Below are 14,897 nucleotides of genomic sequence, written 5' to 3'. Positions count from 1 at the left end.
GAGAGAGATTTTCATTTCCTTAAGTAGCTAAAGCAAACACACACCTTTATGGGATGCATCATGCAAGTTACTTGGCAAATACAGAGTATGATAAATCCCACATTAAGTGCACACAGCCTACATTTTAATCCAGATCAGTAAGCTATTTTAAGAAAAATGTATATTTAGATATACATTAGATAGTTAGATCATCTCATTTTATAAGAAACAACTCAAACCAGAAAGGAGTAAACAGAGTCTTACCAGAAGAGGCAAGATAAAGACAGGCAACAAAAGAAAATTCAAAAGAAAATTAATTTTGAAAGTGAGTAGAGAAGACTAGGGGCAGCTAAACTTACACGTGGTTAGCTATAACTTATAAGTTTAAGCCAGACAGAACATCGACCTGACCGTCCAGAACTTTTTGTCTCTCGAAATAAATTATAGACCCATCCATTGATATATAAAAATGAATTGATATCTACAGTACCTAGCTCTATCAAGCTAATCGTTTATAAATAATAAATGTTGCATCATTGCTAAAAAACAATAACTTTAGCGGATTATTTAATATACCTCAAATCGTGTCGCTGTACAGCCTCCCCCTACTGGACGCATCAGGAACAGCAGGGGCGTAAAACTGCTTGGGGCGTAGATCTACCGGCTCCAGGTCTGCAGCCTCCCCCTACTCACCCAAACATGCTAAAAAGGTTTAATTATATTCATTGTATATATAGGCAATCATATATAGGCATAATATGAAAGCTTATCTTCCACTCTTTTGAAAGGTGTGCTCAGTTTGTTTCTAGCATAAAGTATCAGGGAGATATGGCTCAGGATTCATGAATATAATTAAACCTTTTTAGCATGTTTGAGGTAGCATTGTTTTGACTCTAATTACAAGTTTCCAGCAGCTTGTTGACCGGGTTGTCCACCCAGGTTGTGATCCTCAGACATCATAGATTTCATTTTTATATGACAACCTTTTACAGCAGCCCATGTCTGCTAAACCCCCTTTGCCCCCTGGGTAAGGGTCAGATTTTGGGAATGTACTAGTTGTTCTCAATGAGTGGTGGCATTTTCTACCTTCAAAAGCTATGCAAAAGCACCATGTAAAAAATAGTTATAGTAAAGTAAAAGTAGTCCACACAACTCTTGCATTATATTCCAAGCCATACAATCTGCAGTATGACGCCCGTTTCACACATACTCCGTGTGCAGTACGTATGCGGTGCGTGTTGCAGTACGTATGCGGTGCGGAAGCATGACGTGCCATTGTGCTTTCACACATCACACGTTTGCAGTGCGCTACTGATCCGCATTTTCTGTGTGCAACAAATTCAAAAATGGGTAATTCATTTTGATTTTAAATCCAAAACGTTAACTCTGACATTGTTAAAGACATTTAAACACTATGAAAAGTTATTTTAATCATTGTGATTCTTTGTTTTATATGTAGTTCGATTTGTTGACAGAAGAAAAGCTATCGCGCTGTATCTGTTTCTAAAAAGGAGAAGAAAGAGACGCATTTGGGTTCACTCAGTCAACCAGCGCAGGAGACAGTTTGGTGCTTATTACCATCTTGTCTCAGAACTACGACTTTACAGTGACCGGCACCTAAAGTACTTTCGGATGAGTGCCGAACAGATGGATAATGTTCTTTCTTTGGTTGGAGCAGACATCACAAGGCAAACCACAACTTATCGTCCATCCATCGAACCCAAGCAGAGGCTTGCTGTTACACTGAGGTAAGGTCAAATTTTGTACACATTAATTACATGTATAAATTAATAAATAGAATGCTATATGTTTTTAAAAAAAAAAATATATATATATATAAAGATTGGTCATATTTTGAAATGCAACAAAAGTGAAATTTTCAACAAGTGTACTTAAAAAAAGTATATATATAAAAATGTGTATATATATGTATGTGTGTATATGTATATATCTGTAACACAATATATATTTAAATATCTTTATTAAGTACAATATCTAAACATTACAACTCAGTCATGCATACATGGTAAAACTTTATACATATTGGTAAGAGTAATAAAACACTTTAGACCTTAAAATTAACATTAAAGTAACTTATTGGCATAATTTAAATGAACAAATATTGCAAACCTATTAATAATTCACAATAAAACATTAAGTGTCGTGTACAACTAAATACTTTATAGAGCTAAGGGAACTGATGATAAACAGGAGAGGAGTCCTGTTCTGATCCATGCTGATGGTAGGATGTAGTTGGGGAAGGTGTTATACGGTGGAGGTGATGGGTCTGGACTTCATGGCAGGAGGTGGTGGGGTGGATTGGCTGAAATCCTGTTGTTTGTGCGGGCTGGGTATGTGAGAACACAGGGCCGGCTTGTGTGGCTTGATGTCGTTGATTTTCGTCCTCTAACTCCATGTTTGCAAGGTAGTTGAGGATATGGATTTGTGCCCTATTTTGGTTCCTTGGATGAAGCCTGTTTAGTTTAGGCACTAAACTGAGGGCAAAATAGTACATCTCATCCTCCTGTCTTGGTATATGAGGTGGAGCTGTAGTTGTTAGCTGAGTTATAATATCCAGAAGCTGTTGTTCTGTTGGACTCGGTGATGCAACTCTTCTCCTTTTTTGTCTTTGTCGACCTTCATTCATTATTGCCTGCACTCTGGGATGGGCAGGGGTGTCAACTATTTGTGCTGATAATGGAGGAGTAGAGGTGGCTGGGGGTGGAGTGGGTGTTAAAGATATTTGACTTTCCAGCACAGGTGTTGCAGACCTTTGTACAACAGTAAGGGGACTGTATGGTCTGCTTAGCTGGCATATCTCTGGATCCACATCCTCCTCAGCCAAACTCATATCCACTGGTTCATCCTCTAGCTGCAAAGTGGTTTTTGAACTGAAATAATAACAGGTGTTATATTAATTTACATTTACAATGTAATATAATAACAACAAATTAGTTATGCATTTTGAAAACATACGGTATAACAATATTCCAAAAATAGTAATACGAAATTCTTTAAACAATTATTTTTTTCCCTAATTAATTGGTGAGTTATTTTGTCAACATTACAAACTTACTAACCTTCTGGCCTGCATATGAGGCAACAGGAAAGACATCACCCGTTCATATTTCCACTCCTCCACAGTGCCACCAGCAGAACCACTAGGCATTTTCTTTTGCTTTTTACTCCTTACAAAGGCATCTCTCAGTAGTCTCCATCTACGCTTGCATTCATTCACTGAAAAAAAGTGCATATATATTTTAATACATTGTTGTTTCTTTTGTTCTCAGATACCTTGGCACAGGGGAGAGTTTCAGCAGCCTGGCATTCCAATATAGGCTTGGGATAAGTACCGTGGCTGAATCTGTCCACATGACATGCAGAGCTATTGAGAGGCAAATGATGGCGTCCCAGTTCCCAAAACCAACTGAGGAAATGTGGAGAAATATTGCCACCAAATTTTGGGAGAAATGGAATTTTCCAAATTGCATAGGTGCAATTGATGGAAAGCATGTCACCTTAGTCTCACCAGCACATTCTGGGAGCTTGTATTTTAATTACAAGGGGACATTTTCTATTGTTCTCTTAGCGCTGGCAGATGCTGAATACCGATTCACTTTTCTACAAGTGGGTGACTTTGGTAGAACAAGTGATGGAGGAGTATATATTGGTTCAACACTTGGAAGAGCAATGGAGGCCAAAAAGTTGGCTGTGCCTGCTTTGCCAGGGTCTGGGGCACAAGGTCCGATGCCATTCACCATGGTGGGAGATGCTGCATTTCCCCTGAAGACATATCTGATGAGGCCATTTCCTGGGAAACAAATTCCACAGTGGCGCAGAGTGTTCAATTATAGATTGTCTCAGGCACGGATGGTAATCGAGTGTGCCTTTGGCATTCTTTCATCTAGATGGAGAGTGCTCCACACAAAGATGAACGTGAATCTGTCCAATGCTGATTCTGTGGTCACTGCAGCCTGCATCTTACACAACTACCTCCTGAATCCTTCAGAGAACCAAAGGTGGCTGGAGGAGTCAGAAGAAAGAGGTGAAGTGCTACCACGTGTGAGAAATGTAGGTGGCAACAGGGGATGCAGGGAAGCCTATGACATACGCGAGAGGCTTTGCACATTTTTCAACTCCACAGAAGGCAGAGTGTCCTGGCAAGAACAGATGATGTAAGATCTGTAATAAGCTTCTCCAAAGACAGGAAAATACAACTGTGTTGAGTGTACAGAACATTTTGACTTGTAAATAGTTTTACTTTGTGAGTGAAAAACAACCTGTCATATATTTTAGAAAGAAAAACAAACAAACAAATAAATAGATGTAACCACTTCTTGTCTCAGTTCTTTTGTAATGTAAGAACACCCACCCATGTGTAATATATATATATATATAATATTATTTTTTTAATAAAGTTATAATTTGTATTATATAATTTCAAATTGGAAAATATATTTATATTATCAGGTATGTCAATAAACAGCTGTTCTTGCAGTTTGTTTTTGTAATTAAAACATTAATCTAACACATTATGTATACATGTATCAATGTAGATATTGTAATATATTAATTATTGTTAGTACATGTTAATTATCAACACCAAAACGATTATTTTTCCTCTACTGTGTAAAAGGCTGGCTGTAGGTTATACATACATATAGGGTTATACATTTTGATTTACAATTAGATAGTTTTTACTTATTATAGTTAGTTTTAGTTTTTATAAATAGTTTTTAACGTATTTATTACTAAATGTATTGCAATTTTTATATTGTTATGTAATTTTACTCCCTTTTAGGGAGACTTTTTACCATCTTTCTAGGGACTGCAGATGAAAAAACAGTAAAGTATTCAAGTTTAAATAGAACAGCATACAGCAATAATATATTTGTATTCTAGTTCTTATATTCATTAGGTTTATATAGATTGATAGTCAAGCAATGGAAAAATATAGGCCTATGTAAACGGCACTTGAAACAAACATTTTGAAACTTACCATCGACACCAATAGCCGAGGAAATTGCTTCCCATGCCTTTTCCTTGGCATTCAAATCTTTGTACAACATATTCTGCGGGTCATAAAGAATTTTGTGTTTTTCCACCTCCACGATGAGACGAGTGTCATCCATATCACCTCCTTTTTGAGTACTTTTCTGTCCGACAGCCTGTCACGTGATTGCCAGCGAGTGTTCCCCCCAAACCCCTCCCCAACATATATATTATGTATTTCTTGAGGGAAAAAAATAGTAATATCTGATCGCATTTTGCAACTCTTGGGACTATACTGATTTTCCTTTTTTTTACTTCTTGACCCTGTAATTTATTAACTGTAGAACACATGAACTGCAATTATAAATGCATATATGATGAAATTATTAGTTTCTTGGTCAATCTGTGTTTATTTTAATGTGAACAATGCGCTGACACTTTAATTCACTGCGGTGCAGAACAGCAAAAATAGACTCGGTGCGGAAACGATCGCTGCACTGCTGTATACGCACCGCAACTGGAACGGATCGACGAACCGCATCCGCGTGCAGTGTGAAAGCTCTAACCTGTTAACATGGGTACGGAAAAAAATACACACCGCATACGCACTGCAAACGGAGTATGTGTGAAACGGGCGTGAGACTTTTGCATACAATCTGCAGTATGAGAAAAGTTTTTTTTATTCTTGACATCCATGAATAAAAGTCGTGGGTTTGGAACAACAAAGGTAAATAAGTAAATGGTGACAGATTTTTTTTGGGGGGGTGAATGAATGCTTTAATTCTACTGATTATTGATTTTCAGTTATTTGTGCTATGTCACTTCTAAATATTGTTCCTTATATGAACTGTCTTTTGCTCATTTCAGCAAACAAAAAGATGCAAGACTGCAAACTTTCCAGTACTCCTGTGTACGGATAATTCGGTTTCCACCCAGTCCCAGGAGGTTTGTCTGTTTTATCTTTCTTCACTAAAATGTCTTAAAATTGCTTGGTTATTGACCAGTAATGCTAGGAGATGGCAGATATACAATAGGAATTTTGTTATTTACTACTTTTTTCAGATTATATTAAACCTGGAAAATACTGGAGAAGATCAATTAAGTTTTCAGGAGCACATTACTGTGATAAATGCTGAACTACGTAAAAGACAACCCGACTACACCAACATAAAAAATCGAATGAGATGCACTCTTTTTACAACTTGTGAGTATTTGTTTTTAGTGTTGTTTCCTTTGAGTTTAGTATTTCAACTGCATTTTCAATTTTATTTAATTTGTTATGAATAAAAACAGTCAAAATTGTTTTAATGAATTTTTCTTTCTTTCTTTCTTTTTTTGGTAGCTGCTGCATGAAGTGAAGATGCGGTTTGGGAAGGACCTTCATCTTAATCTAGAGAGACTGCTCTTCAAGTTATGGCCCCAAACATCTTAAATGTGGCTAGACATGGAAGTCAGAGGGATGTGCTGAACTAGCCTGACTACGTCAGACTTCGTACTTCCGCTCAATTTCATTTCCTTTCTATACTCAGTCTGAGACAGCGTCATAGCTTTCCGTTTTCCTCCAGCCTGAAAACAGCCGGCCAATCAACGAACAGAGGGCGGGCTGAGAGCCGTGACATAGACGCTGATTGTACCGTGGATGCGTAGATTTACTTCACATAATCTGCAAAAGTCGTTCACAGCCATGTTCACTCCGGTATTTCCCTCGATGGTTTTGTTTTCGCATCATACATGTGTTTACAGTGGAAGTTAGATGCGGCTGAGCATGCGCATAACACACACCATAACCAAACGTTATGTGATTGGCTTACGGGTAACCAATGATTTTAAACTTCAGACAAGCGCCCCCCCGCGAGAAAGAAAACGCTTTTCAATTATGCCATGTCAGACTCTGTCTACGAAGCAAAGCGAAGTAGCAGAGTTTGGTATTACCAGGCTAGTGCTGAACAGTTTACTTCAGCAAATTGACACAAACACAAAAAGTATGTTCTTTTTTTCCTTAACACTACCATTAGTTGCTTGGTTTGTTGAACGGTTACTGTAATAAATCTATTTATACCATGGTTTGTCTGAATATTTGATTCTGATTGGCTAAAAGGTGTGCATTAAAATAATTTGATTCACAGGTAGTTCCAGTCAGTTTAATTACAATTAAAGTTTAATGTGCTGCTTTTCAATGACATACATGCACACAAAACACTTGCACACAGAGATCGGAGATTAAAGTAATGTGAGACATTTTGCATTTATTTATTTTTTTACTTTTTTACAACCTCAGTTGCATTGCTTCACTGCCATTCATAAACCCTCTCCTGTGGTCTCATGGAGTTGTAAAGTATCCACTGTAAGCATACTTCAGAATCTCAGCAGAAGTACTTTGATTTTGGATGCTGCTCTGCTCACATAACTTTAGAGTTCCAAACTGTATGACGTTCATTGTGATGAACAGATATTTGAGATGCCATAATTTTAAAGAATTGACCGCCACGATCACTTGATTGCATGTAGCTCTGTGAATGTGACAACAAAATTAAATAAAAATGTCTTGCTCTTGTAGAAGAATGTTCTAATAAAGAATGTTTTACTCTTATTGACAGTTGCTTTGTAATATCAGGAGAAATACAAAGATGTTAAAAATGAGAGAGGGCTGCTCAGTTTCTCACAAAAACATTTGCACAATTTAAATGAAAGACGTGGAGGCAAAAAAACACTGATGCATTTTTTTTTTGGCAACAGGCCTTTAGATCTAGCATTCTGCATGCTTTAAATCAGATACAGAAATGATGTAGCTTGAACAGATTGCATTTATTTAAATTAACAACAGAGAGAAAGTGAGAAACTGCATGTGTGAATAATGTTTGTGTAGTGTCTCTTCAATAATCAAGCTGCAAGTTTAGTTAAATCAACAACAGATACATTGTTGCTTTTTAGTTTTTCAGTATGCTATCCAAGCTATTTTATTAATGAATATTGCATTGATCTTGAAAAGAAGTTTCTGTGGTCATGATTGTTTGTCAGTTGTGTGTGCAACCTAGCCAGTGAATTGGCCCTTACCACTGTGGTAAAAAATGGTCAGTCACATCCCTAATTGTTTGGAAGAAAGTATGCAAAGGCAGTTAAACATGACTAAGGCTATCATTCTGCCTTTTGTTTTTCACCACAAAAAAAAGTAATGTAAATTTTGGTCAAAATGGGGTTGACTAAATGATCATTTTTGATGGAATTTTAACTTTTGGGACTACTGTATTGTAAGTTATTTCACAAATAATTGATATGTTTTTCCAACTTGCAGGAATCAGTAAAGCCAACTCCGACTATAGTTTTTCATGAAGCTTCAAACCCCCTCCATGCAAAAAGAGCCAGCATCAATATGGAGGGTGTCAACATTGTGAGCGCAGAAATGGATGTGATGGAGGCAATGGAGTGTGGATTGTGGAATACCCCAAGCACATCACTCACACGCTACCTGTTTAAACTCTCCAGCAGCCAAAAAAAAAAACTGTCTGTCCCAGTGCTCAATGTATAATCAATTATTATAAAAACGGTAAGTTCCAATCCTTGATTCTGATTGGTTAATAGCTGTGCTTTATTCACGATAAAACACGGCTATGACCGCTTCACCCAATGGTTCTATGTATCACTACAACACCCCTAGCAACCACTCTTAGCAACTTTAAACATGTGTGATCTCATTGATATTGTTCATTGAAGCTATAGTGGAGTATTGTGAGAGATCGAGAAAGCGAGTGTAAAGTTACCTGCATTCACAGTAGACATTGCATTTTCCTTCAGGTCAGTCCTATATTCAATAATAAAATAATCCGTTTGAATGTCCGCTGCGATATCTTGTCCCTTTAAGGGGTTTTCCCGTGCCTATAACGTTAGTCATCTGTCAGTTGCGTCTTCCTTCTCCGTGAAAACAAGTTTGAGTCTTTTCAATATAAAAGTCTTCTCTACCGACTGACTCAAACATAAGACAGTCTTTGCCGCCATCTATTGGCGAAATAATGTATGTAACTTAAGCCCCTTTCACACAGATATTCCGGAAAATACACGGATAAAGTGACCCGGGATTTGACCCGGGTTTGTTTGATTTTGGTTCATTCACACTGCCAGTGATTTCCCGGAATCAGAGAGTGCGTTCACACACAACCCGTAAAAATGCCGTAAAGACACGTGACATCGATGTGACTTGTAATGTCTCCGCAGCGTCTTAAGTTTGCTTATGAGCTGCAATTTCTCTCTCTAGAAACCACGCTTGTGCATTTTTTCTCTGATTCGATCATAAACTTGCGCATTACGTACCGTTTCACAGCTGGCGAACGATCGCGGCTTCAGCGTCATCACTACGACACGGCATTGTTACGGCTTTTGTTCACACAGCGCGCGTTCCGGGACTGAACACGGCAATGTTACTAGGTCCCCAACACGGCATCAGTCCCGGCATCAGTCCCGGCATCAATCCCGGGTCGTGTTTGCGTTCACACAGAAGGCGTTCTGGCAATTTGCCGGCAATTTGCCGGATTCAAAGCGCTGTGTGAAAGGGGCTTTATGTTGCTGTTTACGGTCAGGGACTTTTTTTTTTCAGCGGAAGGAATGCTTTTAGTGATTTTACTTCATGAAAGTTGCATAGATAAATGGCCCAATGACGTGACGTGCAATTTTGATGTCCAAACCCCATTTATGAAGTCAAAATAAGGAAATGTTTCATAAAAAGCACATTTATTGAATCTATTGATCTCTGTTTATCAAATGATATAAACATATATTGAGGGTATTACAAAGTGTAAGAATTATTAGACATTATAGTCACATATTGTCATACCGGATAATTGTCCGGACCTTAGAGTGACATATAAAAAAGACAAACAAACTGTAAAAAATCTAATAAACCCTAACATCTCTGCCACAGGCATTATTGTATGAGTCTTGACAACAATATATTTAAATATTACAAAGAATATGACATCCAGTTGATTGTTATGCTTTGGAGCATTCTGTTCCAAAACTGGTTGTCAGCCAATGTCATCCGGGATAACAAGCAAACTGGAGCAATTTTATTGTGAATATTTATTTTGACACGATGTGAGACAGCATGTTACACAATCAGGAAGACCCTGATGGACCCCCAAACAATGGTGAAAGGTAAACATGTCTTTCATAAAATGGGTTTAACTTACCCTTTTTCTTCACTAGCACACTATGTAGTAAAATCCTGTGTCATATGGGATAACGCTAAAATAACATGTGGATTTTATGTAAATATGTTTATTTAGCATAAATTGACATATTTGGAAGTTGAAGGTAAAGGTTGCAGATTTCTATAGGTAGCCAAAAATACTGCCTGATTAAGATTTAAACTGAGGTTTGTCATACCGGATAACAACTTTGTCATATAGGATAACAGTTATTTTCTGTTTGACAGTATATTATTATACAGTTTTTGTATAATAATATACAAATTTAATGGAAATTTGTATAATTTCCATTAAAATTGTGATATTAACATATCATTAACATTGTTTAGTTAAATATTAGCAAATTATATAATTCATAATAATATTCAATTACAATTACACTTAATTATTGTCCAACCTGTCATATTGGGGAATCAGCCCCTTTAAGTCTATAAAAATGTAGTGTTCATTTAATGAAACTAATGAAATTTAGTGATTCAAGGTACTTCAACCCATTAATAAGATTTTTCTTTATAAATATGTTGTTCAATTACATGCTTTTGTAAATTTGTTGTTCAAATAAATGATGTTCAGTGAAATGAGTGAAGGTCGCCTACTTTAACCCTTTACATTATTTATGAATATTGATGTAGAGTGACTATGATCATCAATAAAATGATTCACGGTACTTTTCAGTACTAAATTAAACCTAATGTTGAAAAGTTGTGCTGTTCTGATATTCATAAACATGAACAAATTTTTAAATGTATTTGTATACTTGCCAAATCTGGGAAGAAACTACACTGAGTTTGTGTGTAACAGTTTACACACTGAAAACCACATCTGTATTTCTTTACAGTGGAGCCTAATTAATTTCCTTGGAAAAACATTGCATAACATAAACATTAATTATTTATGAACATTATTAAGTGTTGTAAAAATGACAATTCATGGGTTAACTCATATGGTGTCATACCGAGTAACAACTTAAGTCAGGCGGGATAACGCAGTTTTTTTCCATTGAAATGCATAATTTCACTTCATGGAGTTGAGGAAACAATAATAACATGATACCAAGTCCTGTAAAACATTTTCAGACATTTTGCATTTTAAATCACATTGCAGTGTTAAAATGTGGGTAAAGAACTTGAACAAGTAGGGTCACGTTTAAAGAAAGCACAATAAATGAGAAAAAATTGTTGTGCAAAACATTTTTTTCTGTGCTCCAAATATTGTTTAATGCATCACTTTATATATTCATTAAGTATTATTGATTTGAAAAGTTTTAATATCGTAATATTTAGAAAATGCATTAACGTTATCCCGAATGACATTTTGTCTGGGGTCGTCACATGATTCTCAGTTAAACCGCTTAAAATACATTGTTTAAAATTGAGATTTTAGTAATAAGTAAAAAACATCCCCATAAAGATAATAACTACTTTGATGTGCAGTTTTAACCTTTTTGAATTTTTTATCAGTTGAAAACCTTATTTGTCACTGGCCCAAATATTTTTCGGCTTTAATATTTGTATTGTGTGGCAACCGTTTTATAAAAAGCAATAAGGTACTCGAGGCAAGTGCTGTATCGTGAATAAGTAACGGCTGAAGGGGTTGCAGGCCGTTACTTATTCACGATACAGCACAGCCTCTTTTACCTTATTGCTTACTCATAATACTTTGATATGTCATGAATAGTGCTAATGTAAATTTGTAAATATGAGGCGATTGATGTAATTCTGAAATGCTGATCTGAATTTGAATCTATAATTACAATTCTTTATGAGTGATATTAATGTAAATTTGTACATTTGAAATGCTGATCTGAATTTTAATCTATGTATTCACATTCTTTATGAGTGATATTAATATGAATTTGTAGATTTGAAGTACTTCTATATCTGTATATTTCCATTGTGAGTTATATTAATATGGATTTGTAGTTTTGAGGGACTTGATGTTCTAACACTCAAGGGCGCTGTAAAGGGGTGGAAGGTTAGGACGATTCTAAGGGCCCAGGCTGATTTAGGGCCCAGAAGAGCAGACCCCCTTTTTCTTTTCTTATTTCTTTTCTCTTTTTTATACATACATTAAATGTGCTAGTGCCCCTCATGCACTAAATGTGTATTTTGTCCGTTTTGACCATAGATGTAATATAAAAAAAACAAATAATGTATACTGTTTCAGTCACACACCCCTCCCCCTCACAATGGTTCATTCCACCTGCGCTGTCCGAGCTACAATCGCTAGTGTAGCGTCTCTTGCTTATTCCCAGCCGGCATTTCAACGTTGATTCACCGTTGAAACAACGTCAGGTACCATGGTTGAATCAACGGTGAATTACCTTTCAATTTTGCAAAACGGATCAACGTTGATATTGTGACGTCGTTTCAACGCGGAAGAAACAACGTTGATTCACTGTTGAAATCGCGACATCGTTTCACTCTTACCTTTCGGGTTATGGTCTTCTGTCGACGTTGAATCAACGTTGAATTACCTTTCGATTTTGCAAATTGAATCAACTTTGATATTGTGACGTTGTTTCACCGTCTTACCTTTCATCATGGGATAATACAATTGTACATTCAACTAGATGCGAAAGTTCGTCGAGACAAACTTTAAGTTGGCTTGAGAAAGTTTGGACCAGAACGTTTTTTGCTAGGCGGTTGCTAGGATGTTATGGGTGGTTGCTATGGTGTTGCTAGGGTATTTTGGGAGGTTGCTAGGGTGTTCTGGGTGGTTGCTAGGGTGTCCTGGGTGGTTGCTAGGGTCTTTTGGGTGGTTGCTAGGGTCTTTTGGGTGGTTGCTAGGTGGTTGCTAGGGTGTTTTGGGTGGTTGTTAGGGTATTCTGGGTGGTTGCTAGGCGGTTGCTAGGATATTTTGGGTGGTTGCTAGGGTCTTTTGGGTGGTTGCTAGGCGGTTGCTAGGGTGTTCTGGGTGGTTGCTAGGGTGTTTTGGGTGGTTGCTAGGGTATTCTGGGTGGTTGCTATGCGGTTGCTAGGATATTTAGGGTGGTTGCTAGGGTCTTTTGGGTGGTTGCTAGGCGGTTGCTAGGGTATTCTGGGTGGTTGCTAGGGTATTTTGGGTGGTTGCTAGGCTATTTTGGGTGGTTGCTAGGGTGTTTTGGGTGGTTGCTAGGGTATTCTGGGTGGTTGCTAGGCGGTTGCTAGGATATTTTGGGTGGTTGCTAGGGTGTTCTGGGTGGTTGCTAGGCGGTTGCTAGGGTGTTATGGGTGGTTACTAGGATGTTTTGTGTGGTTGCTATGGTATTGCTAGGGTATTTTGGGTGGTTGCTAGGGTGTTTTGGGTGGTTGCTAGGTGGTTGCTAGGGTGTTATGGGTGGTTACCAGGATGTTTTGTGTGGTTGCTATGGTGTTGCTAGGGTATTTTGGGTGGTTGCTAGGGTCTTTTGGGTGGTTGCTAGGCGGTTGCTAGGGTGTTTTGGGTGGTTGCTAGGTGGTTGCTAGGGTGTTCTGGGTGGTTGCTAGGATATTTTGGGTGGTTGCTATGGTGTTCTGGGTGGTTGCTAGGTGGTTGCTAGGGTGTTCTGGGTGGTTGCTATGGTATTCAGAGCGGTTGATATGGTGTTACTAGGTTGGTTGGTAGTTGTCACAGATGGTTACTATGGAGTTTTTATAGAGTTCTTACTTAACTAATCGCTATTAGCATGTAGCTATTCACTGCTAGCATGTGTAGCATGTTGAAAGTGCTGTTTGCTAGCATGAGTCAAAAGAGCCTTACCTCATCTCTATACGATGTTCTGATACAGAGATATAGGTCTTGCAAAACGGTTGCTAGGGTACTCAAGTTTGGTTGCTATGGCGTTGCTTTGGAGCTGGTATATTTAAATTAAGAAGTTTAAAGTGGTTTGAAGTTTAAAGTGGTTTGAAGTTTAAAGTAGTTTAAAGTAGTTTGAAGTTTATGATAGATAGATAAGTTAGATTGATAGATAGACAGACAGACACACACACACTAACTCGCTCACACACTCACTCAGACACACACGCACACTCAGAGTTTATGAGTTTATAGTTTATAAGTATAAATTGATGAGTTTATAAGTGTACGAGTTTTTGAGTTTAGAGATTATAAGTTTAAATGAGTTTACAGTTTATAAGTTTGAGTTTAAGAGTTCAGAGTTTATACATTTATGAGTTTAAGAGTTCATAAGTCTATGAATTCATGAGTTTATAAGTTAATTAGTTTAAATGAAGTAAATTTAGTAGTTTGAAGTTTAATTTAGTTTGAAGTTTAATTTAGTTTGAAGTTTAATTTAGTTTGAAGTTTAATTTAGTTTGAAGTAGATAGATGAGTTTATTAGTTTAAATGAAGTAAATTTAGTAGTTTGAAGTTTAAATTAGTTTAAAGTTTAAATTAGTTTGAAGTTTAAAGTTTAAATTAGTTTGAAGTTTAATTTAGTTTGAAGTTTAATTTAGTTTGAAGTTTAATTTAGTTTGAAGTAGACAGATAGATGAGTTTATTAGTTTAAATGAGTCTCAATGGCTCATATAGTATATAGAACGGCAGTTTGGTTTAGTCTTCAAGGGATTTAGATTTGAATTTTTGTCGGTTGGTCAGTTTGAAAAAGTCAATGGGAGTTTTTCCGAGTTTTGATCGTCATTTTTAGGAAAACCGTAAGTCCGATCAGTTAGAAAAGATATAGCATACCGAGTCAGAATAGTCTGAAGGTCTGAGCCGAGTTTGGAGTATGTAGAGTTAAAGCTCTAGGCTGTATTAAAGTTATATTTT

At 37.0% G+C, this 14,897-nt stretch overlaps 1 protein-coding gene across 1 annotated transcript in view; it reads right to left on the bottom strand.

Moving 5' to 3' along the window:
• Positions 1-14,897, bottom strand: part of LOC309496080 (uncharacterized protein) — a 329,920-nt gene that overhangs the window by 176,062 nt on the left and 138,961 nt on the right. The gene's annotated exons all lie outside the window — the stretch shown is intronic.

This window comes from Leuciscus leuciscus, assembly GCF_965113295.1.
Source record: "Leuciscus leuciscus genome assembly, chromosome: 4".
Taxonomy (NCBI): domain Eukaryota; kingdom Metazoa; phylum Chordata; class Actinopteri; order Cypriniformes; family Leuciscidae; genus Leuciscus; species Leuciscus leuciscus.
This window is presented reverse-complemented; position numbering and strand designations above follow the sequence as displayed.